This window comes from Biomphalaria glabrata, chromosome 14 (assembly GCF_947242115.1).
Source record: "Biomphalaria glabrata chromosome 14, xgBioGlab47.1, whole genome shotgun sequence".
NCBI lineage: Eukaryota > Metazoa > Mollusca > Gastropoda > Planorbidae > Biomphalaria > Biomphalaria glabrata.
In genome coordinates, this window is record NC_074724.1 from 4,601,906 (window position 1) to 4,616,074 (window position 14,169).

The window sequence follows — 14,169 nt, forward strand, 5'->3', positions numbered from 1 at the left end:
AGTAATCTTGTAAACTTCATTTTCCTGAACTTTTAGACTCTATTGCAGGATTTTTTTTTTTTTTTTTTTTTTTTTTTTTTTTTTTGAGGATTCGAATTAGAGATTGAGCCTTTTCAAAACAATTTGATCAATTATAAGACATCAGTTAGGCCAGGAGAGGCGCGGTGGCTGAGCGGTAAAGGGCTTGGCTTCCGAACCGGGGGTCCCAGGTTCGAGTCCTGGTGAAGACTGGGCTTTTCAACTTTGGAATCTTTGGGCTCCTCTGAGTCCACTCAGCTCTAATGGGTACGTGACATTAGTTGTGAAAAGTAAAGGCGGTTGGTCGTTGTGCTGGCTACATGACACCCACGTTAACCATAGGCCACAAAAACAGATGAACTTTACATCATCTGCCCTATAGACCACAAGGTCTAAAAGGGGAACTAGTTAGGCCAGGTTTACATCTAACTTTACATTCACTTTCACCTATCCTTTGATCTGCGGGACCGTTGGGGCACTCCACAAGATCTGCCAACCTTCTTTCTCCATTATTATCTCTCATTTGTCTTTGATATAATTTCATTTGGATGTTCTTTCTGAAAATATTGAAGCCTGCCTGGGTGGACCACTTCGGGGGCCGATTTTAAGTTTGGGTTTCCACACAAACTGTCTTTTGTTAAATAATGTTTTTTATTTGTAAAAATTTTAATGCAAATTTATAGGCCCTAACCTCATTTCAAATACAACATATTTATTCCTTGAAAAGAAAAGATACTCCACGGATTTAGATTGTTTTTAATGGTCGCCTGCAAACAAATTCTTTGAAACATATTTTTTTTTAAATCCTTTATTTTATTAATTTTGTTCAATACGCTTGTTTTGTTACAGAACTATAAACAAATAAAAATCGGAATACGGAGGAGAGATTAAGTCGTCAAACTAGAATTCTGCTGTATAGTCTTTTGTATAAATTGTGAGTTATAGTCCCAAGTCCCAATAGAAAAGGTAGGGAAAAGGCGAATAGGAAAACACAATTTGGTTTCAGAGCTCATCTCAATTGTTACACATACTTAAATTTTTTTTATGAGTTTTAAAGTCTCCAAAACAGAAAACCATAGCTCACGTCTTAACGTTTTACATTGCTTCTTTCGCGTAAAACTATTGGGCTATTATAGGCTTGGAAGAAAGTCTTTACAGTGTAACTTCTAAAATGGTTACTTTCTGACATTTAATATTGCAATTAATATATTCATTATGGACATGGACACTTTACAGAAAACAACTAAGACTTCTTGAGTGCTTTCACCAAAGATAAATGCTCTCCATCATGGACATACAGTGGCAGGACCGCACTACAAACAGCGATGTCCTTGTCAACGCCGGTATGGACAGTATAGAGGGACTTCTTATGGTCCGACAGTTGCGCTGGGTAGGGCACGTATCCCGTATGGGAGACGAACGTATCCCAAAGGCTGTCTTTTTTTTTTTGGTGAGCTTAAAGGTGGTCTTTCCTTGGCTGACATAGAAGAGAGCACCTGGTTGTATGTGGCCTCCGAACGAGACAGCTGGAGGTCACTCACGAAGGCCGCGGGATACAAATTTGAGACCAAAAGAAAATCTGCTGCCGAGGACAAACGTAGACGGCGAAAAGAAAATCTAAATCGACCACCTGCGGACATGGTAATGCTTGCCCTAGAAGTGGCAAAATATGTAGGTCACAGTTGGGGCTGCCAGACAGACAGAATGACGAAGTGAGTTGATATAAGCCTTTTAGAAGAGAATTTCAAGACTAAGACTGCTTTATTGATCCTTATTGAAGATTTGTTATGGTAACAAGGACTCTATTCTCACATAAAAACATACACAATATACACATCAATAAAACCTACAAAACACATAGAGACGTTTATTGAGTGACTCCACACAAATGTCTCAATACCTTTCACGTGCCCTAGTCAACGAGTAATGCTGATACAGTAAGACCGAGAAAGGAATGTTCATTTCTGGTCTTGATTGACACAAGTCGTCCCACTATGCTACGACGTGACGTAGTTATATTGGAGTTGTTGGCTGTTGTCTTCCAAGATTGTTCCGGCTTTGCTGAGACATTTATGTTCACAAAGTTTTGTTTTTTTAAATATGGTAGTGTTGTGCGTGGGGTATTAGATGCACGTTTTATAAGATTGTCAAAGTGGTACAATCGCTTAGTTTAAACGTTACTTTATCAACAAGGTATTCCATATGTTAATAGATTTTGCATTGTCACATAGTAATGAAAATCTAACATAAAATACTTTAAAAAAAAAACAAAGCTTATATTTATCATAGTTGTATCAATTAGTTTGGATTAGTAATGTAAGGTTGTAACATTGCCCTTTTCTTAGCGCTTTTCGTCCCGAAAAGAAACAGTGCAGTGGAGGTTAGACAGTTCAGGTGGAGGTCGATCGGTGAGAGCAACAGACGGCTTGTAGCGTGTTTTCCACCAAGCCATCTGCACTGTTCTCTGCGACCGTCGCTTTTCTGTGACGATGAGTGATCGTTTGACACATCTAGAGATAGTGTCAAGCACTGCTTTCGTCAACACAACCGTTTATTGTACTGACTGATTCAGCAGAACCTCTCGATAGACCCCTCTAAAGGAATTTCTAGGTTCACATGCAGCCACGTTGCAAACAAAGTCCAATGCCCCGAAGTCATTCTGAGCTAACAGTCTCACGTCCAGGAGATATGTTTCTTCACGTTCAAGCTTTAGATTTCTTTTTCTTGCGAGCTCAGATTTAACCTGGATTGATTGGCATTCGTCAATGCCAATGTCGGTGATGATGGCAGGAGTACAAATGCTTTGCTGGTTGTTTTCTTGGCATCCACATTCTCTATGTGAAGTGTCGCAAGTACATTTCATGCTTAACTTCTGGATGCAGTTATCGAGTTTCAAATTTTCTTTCGTGAGCACCGACAGATAGGCAGAGGTCTTTAAGGTGCACAGCAACAGGCTTGGACGCAGACCCAACGTTGCCTTGATCTGCCCTGCTCAGTGAGGTACTTGTTGCAGGTTTTTTAGGAACAAAAGCTTCAGGCACATGACAGATTTCTCTAGTTTCTCATTTGTTTCTTTTCTTTCTAATCGGTACATCCCGTTGAGATGGTCGCTGCAATTGATGTGAAGTTTCTCGTTTTTAAAGTCACACCCACAAGACTTGCCCAAAATACAGTCACAGACGGCGCTGCAATCCCCAGCGTCTCCATCACCACTGTTTGTGCAGCCACAGTCCTGAGCATGCAACTTCTTCACCAACGAGTCTACAGGCAACTGCTTCTTCATCAACGAGTGTATTCCTCCTTTCACTTGCGACACCATTTTATCAAATTTGTCTGTTTGTCCTTCCACTTGTAATACATTTTCTACTACCTTGCTCCCCATCCTGTTAATTTGTTCACACATTGCATCAAAATATTCCTGTATGTTAACAATGAGCTGAACATTTTCGGCTCAATTTCAAATAGGTAGATCTTCTTCTTCATCGATCAGAAAGCCTGAAAATGGTTGTAAGCACCTCCATGGTATCATCAAGCTACAGACGTCGTTAACAAAGTTCCTGCTTAAGCTCTTTAACTAAGAGTTGGTCTAGTTGTTTCAAGGATGCCATTGAGATTGAATCCTCTACCTCATCTCGTTGCGTCGCCTATATTCCCACTTCCAGATACCAATGTAATAACTTAAGGGAGGCAACTCAATGAGATATAGATGTTTATTTACATGGAGACATGACAATTACGTAGGACATCTGCCTTGAGCACAGCCTCATCATCTCGTGGGCGGAAAAATCGTTCTCTCTCTTCTAATGTCAACATTCTTCCTAGTCTAGTCACTAGTAGTGCGCACCTTCTGCACTATCTTGGATGGCGGTTTTAATGGCAAGGTTGAAACAATACCAAAAGAATATAATTAACTACAAATATATGATTAATTAATTCGCTATTTTGTTTATTGGTTCTGCTGTTGTCAGGTAAAAGAAATTTCAGCTTTATCCGAGATTGGGTGTCGGAGAAATAACGTTTACAAACTTTTGACCACACTGACAGAGTGAGTTGCCATAGGCTTTGTGCAACATAATCTTAGATTTTTTAGAGGTAGTTTAAAGCTGTAAAGTTTATATAGGAAAAAAAAAAAGCCGCTATGCGATTCTCTATACCAGAACTTCATGATAGTCTTCCCGCGAAAGCTTGTTGTCAACAATGACTGCCTGATATTTGTATGAGTTCACTTGTTGTATCGGTATATTGAGTATATATGAAGTTCATGTATCAGTTGATTGTTGATTCTGAAATCTATAGATTCTTAGTTTTTGTGACATTCAGTTCTAAATAGTTCTCAGTGCACCAGTTTATAAAGTGTTTTATTGAACTCCGATATTGAGTTTCGTTTTCTGTAATAAGACCGACTAAGGCATTAGCGAATTTAATGAATTCAACTGAGTCATAGAGGCGTCTTATATCATTAGTATACAAGAGTGTACAATACCGGATAATGTACACAACCTTATAATTGAGTTAACGATTTGGTGTTATTGACTTTATCAACTTGAGGGCATTGGGTTTTAGAACCCATGCTTAAAAGTAGGGGCTGATATTAAAATTACTTAGTTTGTTGATCATTCAAAGAGTATGTACGGTACTGAAAGCCAAGAAGAAATCTACAAAGAAAACTCGTAAATACTATTTGGGTGAATGGAGATACTTATAAAGGTGGTCCAAAAGCAATAGGAAGGCAACCTCAGCGCCCCTAGCTGTTTTATATGCAAGTCTAGGCTTTTGTTGACTTTTGTTACAATTTATTTAATTCATTTTTCAATACAATTTATTATTATAGGTGTTAGTGCTACTGGGCAGAAATCATTTAAACTATGTTTTTTTTTGGTTTCTTTGGGTACTGGTACTATTTCTGAAGTTTCCCAGATGTGTGAATTAGGCAAGTTTGTAGGGAGTAGCTAAAGATGTTAGAGAATAGTTTTATTCTACAAATTGCTTGATAAGCTTGCCGCTTATTTAATCGGATCCAAAAGCTTTTTTATTATAGCTTTTATGTAGCTTTTTTATAGCTTTTATATAGCGCTATTTTCATGCTAATAGCATGCTTAGAGCGCTTTTGGTCCAATCTCGTTTGTGGACCAGTGGTTTTCCGTGCTGCCATTAGGCGCTCAGTAAACGCAACTCTGCCCGAGGTAGATGTCGAACCTCGAGCCCTTCTAAGTAGCCAAGCCAAGTTCAAGCGCACTTAGCCTCTCGACCACGCTTCCCACTTTTGTTACATTTAATCTCCTAAATTTATGATCACCTCATCTTCATTTACGAAACTGACGTAGGGTTATTGTTTTTCTTTTGTTAGATTGTTGAAAATGTCATTTTGTAGGTCAACAAAATTTGTTTATGTAGAAAAGAGAATGTTAATCATTTAGTTCTTACGAAGATATCTCATCATCCACTAAAAGTTGTTCTCGTTTTGAGGTGCACCCTTTTATTTTCCTTAATCCTTCCTTTGTGTTATTATTGATAAAGAAGTTCTAAAATTTTCTTTGTAGGTTTTTTTTTCCACTTAATTATTGCTTTATATGGTAGTTTTTACAAAGCTGTCTGTCCGCCTGTTATAAGTTTTGTAAAAGCTATTTCTTCCACACTCAATTTTGGATCAAGCTGAAAGTTTGCAAAATTATCTCTTTTACCCGACAATACAAGAATCAATTTAGAAAATTTACCAATTACTTGATTAAGTATTAGTAATCATTTTGTTTGGTATCTAGAACAAGGGGAAGAAATAGTTTTGACGGATCTGGTGGTTTAAGCTTAATTAGTCCCCTTGATCATTCTAGCACGCTCGAGTTCAATTGTAATAAAGAGAAAATTCAACATTTACATTAAAAAGGCCTTCACGGTAACATTTGCGAGGAAATGTCCTTCTTTTCTCCCTCTTTTAAAACTGGTCCAGATAAGTGTTAGAATCATAGCGTTTTTGAGAAAGCTAAAAGCATAAAACTGCGCTAAACGAAAACAATATTTCAAATTATTTCTAATTTAAAAAAATGTATTGTTGTAGGTTTAGATCTATTACAAAATTAATAACATGATTGACCTTGTTAAAACTTGATATATGCAAGTTCATGACCTTTGTCATTGTGAGTTTTGCGTCTTTTGTTGTGAACAAGTAGTTCCTGCCCAAGATGGGGGTCCAGTGGTGAATGGATAAAAATGTTCTCTCCAACAACGACTTTAATTGCCTTGATTCATCAATACAAACTTAACAGACCCAAACTAATTAATACAATTACATTTCTGATAATCTTTTTTTTTTTTTTAAGTATTTTTCATGTTTTTTTTTTTTGTTTTTTTTTTTTTCAATCTAGAAGCAATTGCAAAATATATTGCATCGAACAGTAAACTGCATAAGGTATATGATTCTACAAGGACTCTACATGGACGTTAAAACTGTATACATGAATACATGAATACATTATTGTCTGTTGAGCACGTATGATTGTAATGGGCTTGATCCAAAGATATTGCTGGCGTTCACAAAGACGTAACGTAAGGTTCTACAGTATTAACGAAATACAAAACAAAAACAAGGCTGATATTAATTGTAATTGCATCAGATCAGCGATGCCCAAAGTACGGCCCGCGGGCCAGAACCGGCCCGCAATGTGGTTCCATCCTGCCCACCGAAACGTCGGCATAAGGAGTAGAAAATCCTCCCCCCTTAAAAATAGTTGTAAATGTATCTTTACCTTCGTTAGGGCCCCTCACTTTTTCTGTGATGGATTGATACCATGACCTTTAACGAGTGTGCGATTATGAGTTTGTGAAATGGAACTCTGAATGTAGAATCTACCAGGAAAAGTGAATGGATCTTTTTGTGGAACATGATAATAAGCCAACATATTTGTTTTCTAAAGAAAGTCTGACTGTTTCAAACAAAAAACAACATATACAGCGGCATTATAAAACAAATATGAAGGCCTTCTTGGTTTGAGCCGCGTCTTGGTTAAACTACGCCTAGAGATTGGAGGACCGATGAGAATATTTACAGAAAAGAGACAAGAAAATAAGTTGGTGGTAAAGGTAGCTACAATGTTGCTCATATTTTAAGTAGAGAAATGAAACCATTTTAAGACGCTTAAAAAATGATAGACTTTAACTATCCCATTAATTAATGTAATTACTAGATCCAATAGTTTCAAATAGTTTCAGATGAATTTTGATTTCATTTTTCGTACCTTTTTGTTGATGTGGCCCGCGACACGCGTTTCGAAAGTTAAAATGGCCCGCAGGTCGAATAAGGTTGAGCATGACTGCATCAGATAATTTCGATCTGTCATTTTGGTTAAGTGTATCAGGCTGTAGATAATAAACCTATGCGATTAGAAATATTTTTACCAATAGTTTTAGTTTAGATTTCGGCTTTCTGAATGCGTTATGATCCTATCACTTGTCTCGACCAGTTGGAAAAGGGGGAGGGAAGAAACGGATATATCAGTGGATGTTTACATGAACTTTTTTTACATGCATAAGGGGAATAATTCAACATATATCACCAAATCTGTCCAATACGATTTCTTTCTCTTGTTCAAGATACATAACAGAATAATAAATTATCAGTTGTAAATGAACTAATTGGCTAAATTTTTAACATTTATTTCTGTGTTGCCAGGTAAAAGACATAATTGTGCAAAAATTTAGCTTACTTCGAGATGACATATTCTAATAATACTACACACAAATCACTTCAAAAACTTCAAAATGTTATAGGAAGACTCAATATAACATAGTAATTACTATAACCAATGTAAACATCAATAGATGTGAATTATGAGTGCGTCTGGTGTGAATGTACACTTTGGTTTTTTATAGTTATAATGTTTTTTGTTTGGTCTAATGCACAAATTGTAAGACAATTTTCCATATGGACTATTATTATTATGTTAGAAATGAACGAGTAGTCTCTCTCTGGCGCTGCCAGGGTCGAGTTTCGCTAAAGAGAAACAAAATTCATCGTAGTCCCTTTAACAGTTTCCACTGAGGAATTTTCTGGTGATGTGGCAGGTCTGCAGCAGTACCGCCCTCTGACAGGCAACGAAGGTGTTCCTAGGAATGTTAAGGGCCTTGAAGGTGTCTGTGAAATCAGTTGTTATTATCCCCTCGGTTGATATAACAATGGGGTATATTGTTATTTTGGACAATTTCCATAGACGCTTAATCTCCAAGCCTAGGTTCCCATATTTTCTTTGTTTTTCTATCTCAGTTTTTCTAAAATTATGAGACAGTGGTACGGCGATATCGATAATGGTAGCGGTTTTTTCTTTTTTATCGATGAACAGCAGATCCGGGCGATTGAAATCTACCGTTTTGTCGGTCAGAATAGGCCTATCCCAGTACAGCAGATGTTCAGTAGACTCGAGAACCTCTTGCGGAGAGTATTTATAATAAGGGGGAGTGTCCTTACCGATCAATTTGTACGTCAAAGCCAGGTGTTGGTGTATTAACTTTGCAACTTGGTTATGGCGACCCAGGTATGCTGATTCTGATAGGGCTGGACATCCTGCCATAATGTGTACAATCGACTCATCGACCCACATTTCCACATTTTCGGCATTTGTAGACAACATTGAGTTTCAGGATATGCTTCTCGTAATTTTTTGTCCTGATTACTCTGTCCTGTATTGCTGTAACAAAGCCTTCTGTTTCAGGGTAGAGATGACCTGCTTTGAGCCTTGTTAAGAAAGCAGCCTTGTCGATGTTGTCCCCATGTAATGAGGCCGGAAATTTTCCGTGGAGTTTTTTCTTCTTCTTCTTATTATTATTATTACAAGTAAATTTCAGCACACTTAGAACCCTATAACCCTATAACCCATATAACATATAATTTAATGTATTATTTCCTAACGTCGTTTCTTTCATACATCTACAATATGAAGTAGAATGTTTGGCGTATGTATGTATGTATGTATGCATGTATGTATGTATGTATGTATGTATGTATGTATGTATGTATGTATGTATGTATGTATGTATGTATGAATGTATGTCCCCGTATAGAAATAAAAACCGCTTGACCAATCTTGATAAAACTTGGCAGAAATGTTCCTTGAATACCAACTTAGACCGTAGTGTATGTATTGTGGCCCTAAAACAAACTTAAGACCCTCAAAAAAAAGATGAACTCTATTACAGCTATAGTGTTTTATGGATCTATGCCATGTTTACAATGTTGACATGAGAAAAGATCGAAAGGATTTAGATCTAGATCTAATTTTAAGAACTACAATTTGCACTTATAGTGTTGTTGTTTTTTGACACATGAAAATACAAAATATAGTTTATTGATTTCATTATTTAATAAAATTAACCTTCAAATTTGTGTTTCAAAAGCATTTTTACATTAATTCGTTATTTATATCTGCGAATTTAGATATCCCGATGCACATTCTTTCATTAGACATTACCAAATGGTTACACATTAACACATCTCACTACTGAGTCTATTCCTAGGTCTAAAACTTATTGAACTCTAAGATGATAAAACTTCTTTTCGCAAAGATAGTTGTATGCTTTAACACATGAATATAATAATTATAGTCCATTCGTTTCATATTTTAATCTAATGAACATTCAAATTTGTTTTTCTAAAGCATTTTTAGCGGCCCCCGAAAGGGGAAAAGACGCTATTAGTTTTGTGCGAAATGTCTATCCGTCTGTCCGTCTGTCCGTCCGTCCCGTTTAGATCTCGTAAACTAGAAGAGATATTGAAAATCCGACTTCACAATATTTTAGACCATTCAAAGTTCTGATGCAACGGCTACTTTTTTTTTTCCTGAAAGCGAAAATTCTAATTTTTAATTCTAATTTTTAAAATCAATTATGCAAGCAGTTTTTTATAAGAAAAAGCTAGTTAGTATGCATTATATGTTAGACCTAATTTAAGACGAATAGTAATCTTATAAACATCATTTTCTTGAGGATTCGAAAATGAGCGCACATTCTAGTAAAGAAATAAACTTATTTAGTTCGAGCCGAGGGTCCTGGGTTCGAATCCCGGTGAAGACTGGGATTTTCAACTTCTGAGTCTACCCAGCTCTAATGGGTACCTGACATTAGTTGGGGAAAAGCAAAGGCGGTTGGTCGTTGTGCTGGCTACATGACACCCTCGTTAACCGTAGGCCATAAAAACAGATGAACTTTACATCATCTGCCCTATAGACCACAAACTAGTTAGGCCAGGTTCACATCTAACTTTACATTCACTTTCACGTATCCTTTGATCTGCGGGACGGTTGGGGCACTACACAAGATCTGTTAACCTTCTTTCTCCATTCTTATCTCTCATTTGTCTTTGATATAATTTCATTCGGATGTTCTTTCTGAAAATATTGAAGCCTACCTGGTTGGACCACTGGTCGTGCGGTTTGCGCGCTGGACTGTCGTTTGGATTTATCGTCGATCGAAGGTTCAAACCCTGCCTGCTCCCATCCCCCGTCGTCCTGCGGGAGGTTTGGACTAGGAAGTAAACTATCTTCAACTCTGAAGGATTATCCGAATTATGTAAAACATTATTCTTCGGGGGCCGATTTGAGTTTGTGTCACGCATGCGCAGAGCAAAGCCTTCACGCAGCACAGAATGAACTCTATAAAAGCCAATTTTTAACTATAGATTAGTCTAGATCTAGATCTATGTCTATCTCAAGATCTACTTTATATTATAACACATGAACATACAAAATAAAGTCTATTCATTTCAAATTTTAATCAAATATATGTAGGTCTACAAGCAAATGTTTAAATTTGAAAAAATGGATTTAAGTAGATTAGCTATTTTTATTTGATGCCTTCATTCATACTATTTTTACATTTACACATTCGCTTTATTTATTACATTATTATTTCGTTTAGATGTTTTAAAACACTCTCAGTGACTATATCCACAGTAATACGCAAATAAAGACCCGCGGGTCGCGGGTAAAATATGTTTAGTAAATTCATAAAATTCTTGTGAAAATCTCTCTCTCTCTCTCTCTCTCTGAATATGTATATATATCGTCAGAAATCCTCATTATATTGATTTCCCCGACATCCATTTTTTAAATTTCTTAAATAATGAAAAAAATTACCTTTAGTAAAATGATAGCGTATTACTAATTATAAATTAATGTATTTTTCAATTACGTGCGTCAATATTCACAATAGAAATAATAATTGAGATTCTACAATAGTTTAACGCTGCATTTCACCACGCCATTTGAAGGAAAGTTATTTTAACTTTTACAAATATTAAAGCTTCACCAATTAAATCGCTTGAAAAGATTCTGGTTTAGTTGGTTGTAACCTCTATCTTCGAATGACATTTACAGAAAAAATTGTTACCTACTCATGAAAAATTTCAAACGACAAGTTGTTGTTTTTTTTTAATCTATTTTTCTGATGGTCTTAGGCGACCCCTGAAAAATCGTTATTCGCCCCCCCCCCCCAGCGAGTCGCTAAACAGAGGTTGAGAACCCTTCGGCTATGGGCTCTAGCCTAGCTCTCTCCCACAGATTGACAGTAGTTATCTTTTCTGGTCAACTTGTTCCTAATATACGGCGTATGCATCTGTTAACACATTTCTGGAGCTTTTCCATATTTGTTTTAGTGACTCTTAATGTCTCTGAACCGTAGCCTATAGAAGGACCGACTTAACGTTGGTGTTATGGATTAGTATTTTGTGACAGATTGCTTTAAGGGTGGAAAAGGCAAACCTAGCTTTATTGATCCGAATTAGTTTATCATCATCAGCTCAGCCGTCTTTACCAACTCTACTTCCCAGATAAGTGAAGTGGTCCGTATCAAGGATGTTCTCTCCCTGTAGCAGGATTGGGTTCCCTTGTCTGTTTTTAATCCTCATAACTTCTGTTTTCTTTTTGTTGATTAGAAGTTAAGTCTTTTTCGCTATTTCTGAGAGTCGGGTCAGCAGGGGCGGACTGTCTATATGGGCATTAAGCCCGGTGTGACGGTACCCTAAATGGGCCGATAGGGCCACCTAAAGGGTCTCAGGAATGCCACTATAGAACGTATTAAACATTTAATAATAATATTATTCTCTTGTAAAAAAAAATGCCATGTTAGCGCCGTGTTTAAAAAAAATCTTTACTGACTCTGTAGTATAATGCTACTTTTATTCTAACCAATTCTCCGAAATAATGTAATAGTCTACATCCGTAAACAGTGCTACTAGTAGCATTCATCTTTTTAGGGCTCACACTTTTAGCGATTAAAAAGCAACATAAGACCTACTATATTTCTAAACAGATACATAGTTCATTGTATGCATACGATCAGTTATCGATACATTATCAACAGAATGACTTTGAGGAAAGCTAACCTAGAAATGGATGTCCATCATTTGATATCCAATTTATAGGCTGGACTTTATAGAAATGCCCGTGCCGATTTTAACACCCTGCTGGTCAGTTTGGTTTCAGCATTTAGCTGTGTATGGGAGAGGAGGCAGATGACGTTGGCGAAATCCAGGTCCTCTAAATGTTGTGTTAGTGTCCATTGTATGCCGCTTTTATTGTCTAAGACTGTCTCATGACCCAATCAATCACCAGCTAAAGTATCAAGGGCGAAAGCATACATTCCTGTCTGTCTTACTCCTGTTTTTACTTGAAATGGGTTGGTCAGCATACCACTGTGTATTATTTTGGAATGACAAGTCATCGTATAACTGTTTAATGATATTGGTGAATTTTGTTGAAATTCTGTAGTGGCTCATCAGTCTCCAGATTACGTCTCTGTCAATACTGTCGAAAGCTTTCTCAAAATCAACAAAGGTCATGTACAGAGGAGATTGCCACAAGATAGATTGTTGTATGATAATGCGAAGTGTATCAATGTGGTCTGTGCATGATTTTTTCCTTACGGAATCCAGCCTGTTCTGGTCTTAGTCTTTTGTCAAGGGCATCTTTTAGGCGTTCCAGTATTATAGTATGGCAGACCTTATTGAGGGTTGGCAGTAACATGATTCCTCGCAAGTTTATGCATTGAGTAAGGTCATCATTTTTTGGGTAACTTGATTAGATAACCCAGTTTTTTATTTTTATTTTAGGGAATATTCTTGTTCCCAAATCTTGCATAGCAATGGATGTAGCATTTCATATGATTTTATTGTGTCTGCTTTAGATGCCTCCACTAATATACCATCTGGGCCTGGTGCCTTTCCGGTTTTTCATCCTTGATGGCCTTGATGATCTCCCCTTTAGTAGGAAGACCTGAGTTAACCTCCATTTCTTCTGTTGCTGGAGTATGCCCGGAATAGATTCAGGAGGATGTCGGTTCAAAATTTCCTGGAAGTGTTCGGCCCATCTATCCTTCTGTCCAACATCGCTGGTGATGATTTTTACTTGTTTGTCTTTCACTGGCTTGTTGGTGTTTGTATTTCTTCCTGCTAAGGTTCTTGTTATGTCATACAACCTTTTCATGTCTCTTTGTTCTGCTGCCTTTTCTGCATCGACTGTCATTTCATGAAGGAAGCGATTTTTTGTCTTAAATTCTAAACATGATTAATATCTAGGCCAGAGCGGACTGGGTGTCGAAATCGGCCCTAGCATTTCTATTCAATCAGGCCCATAAATTGCATATAATATGATGGGCATCCAATTACAGGCATGCATGTCCTCAAAATCGGTATGTGAAGTTTGAGTATCGATAACTGTACACATGCATACAATAAGTTCTATATTTTTATCAGAAATGTAGGCTTTATGTTGCTTTTTAATCGCTAAGTGTATAGGCCTTAAAAGGATGAAGCCTACTAGTAACACTGCCTATGGGTGTAGGCTATTACATTATTTCGGAAAGTGTGTTAGATCCAATTAGTTTTTCAGTGTAGAGAGATTTCTTTTCAACACGATGCCGCTTTTATAAGAGAATATTATAAAACCTTTGACAATTTAATACATAGTGGCATCCATGCGGCCCTTTCGGTGGCCTACCGGCCCATTTAGGTATCGGCCCACCGTGCATTTGCCCAAATGCCCATATAGCCAGTCCGCCACTGTCTAGGCCCCTAGAGTAATGCACTGACTCACCGAATGAGGCAGACAGCACAAACACAAGAATGACATTTTACTACGCAATTCCATATAAGACTAGAAGAAACAAAAGAAA